Here is a 1,274-nt window from a genome sequence, read left to right on the forward strand (position 1 = left end):
ACACAAGCCTGCCCAGCAGATGTTCAGAATTCTTGTCCCCAGTGTTTTTATAGGTTTAATGAGACAGTGGCTCATCTTTACTGTGCTGCTGCAAGAGGTATGTTGTTTCTGATACTCTTTATTTATAGTTATATTTATTCTTTGATTTAACTCTTCACATTCAACCTATTTGCCTAAGTATTACAGTGGTATTAAATTCCCAAGCTGTTAAATAGCATCATTTTAAAATTCAGGATAGTTAGTGCACATAAACCATGTGTAGTGAATATCCAAAGTAGACAAGTGCTAAATGAATTTGATTTTGTGAAAAACATATCTCATTATATCAATGTATTTATAAAAATAAAAAATAGCCTTACAATTTATATAGTGTTGCATTATCAGAATATCAACTGGAAATTGCATAGTGAAATGTCATATAATTATCCACTTCTTTTAAAATTATTCCGTTTTAGACACTTTGATTTATATGTATGTATTCTAGAATTGCTGAAGAGATCCATTCAATCGTTTTTCTTGTTCTTTAAGTATTTTGATATATTTAAAAATGATTATTAACAATGTCTCCATTTAGGATAAGTTAATTTGAATTATTTATTGGTGTGTGTGTGTCTCCCCTAAATGGAGAAATATATGTACACACACAAACAATTTTAGAAGCGTATAGAAATGAAGATCACATTGATATTCTTAGTTTTCCTTCTTACTTATATAACATGATTTGAAAATTAAAAATACAGGTGTCATTTGTGATTTTTTCTCATTAGTAATAGTCCTTTTTCAGTTTGCTATAATGAATGGGCCTTAAATATAACAAACTGGATATATTCAGAGTACTAATTTCTGAAATTGGTTGGTATAAATTGACTAAATCTATTGACCCACAACATTTATGTTCTTATATCAGGCTCTTAAGTATTCTTATATAACTTAGCCCTAATATTTTGAGCCACATAAAAGGAAAATGTAAATTGTTTTTATTAAGATTTTTATACATTATATGTCTGAATAAATTGCATATATATATATATATATATATACATATTGATGAATATATTTTCAATAAGTACGTTAAATGGTATTTGTGCACAAATAAAATATTAAAAAACACATACAATGCTGCATTATTTCATAATAAATTAGATTTATTCAAAACAGTTGCAGCCCTGAAATGACTACATGGTTTGATGGTGCTCTACTACACGTTGACCAAAATCTTTATTTAAAATAATGATTTTTTTTAGTTTCTATTAATTAAGTTATATTAAGTTCCC

At 27.0% G+C, this 1,274-nt stretch overlaps 1 protein-coding gene across 1 annotated transcript in view; it reads left to right on the plus strand.

The window, feature by feature from the left end:
• Positions 1 to 6: 6 nt before the first annotated feature.
• LOC106471734 overlaps positions 7 to 1,274 on the plus strand; it is a 23,456-nt gene continuing 22,188 nt past the window's right edge. The window contains exon 1 of the mRNA XM_013932356.2: positions 7 to 97. The gene's annotated coding sequence lies outside the window, so the exon portion shown is untranslated. The remainder of the gene's footprint in view (positions 98 to 1,274) is intronic.

The sequence above is a fragment of the Limulus polyphemus genome, unplaced genomic scaffold (assembly GCF_000517525.1).
Source record: "Limulus polyphemus unplaced genomic scaffold, Limulus_polyphemus-2.1.2 Scaffold4823, whole genome shotgun sequence".
Taxonomy (NCBI): Eukaryota; Metazoa; Arthropoda; class Merostomata; order Xiphosura; family Limulidae; genus Limulus; species Limulus polyphemus.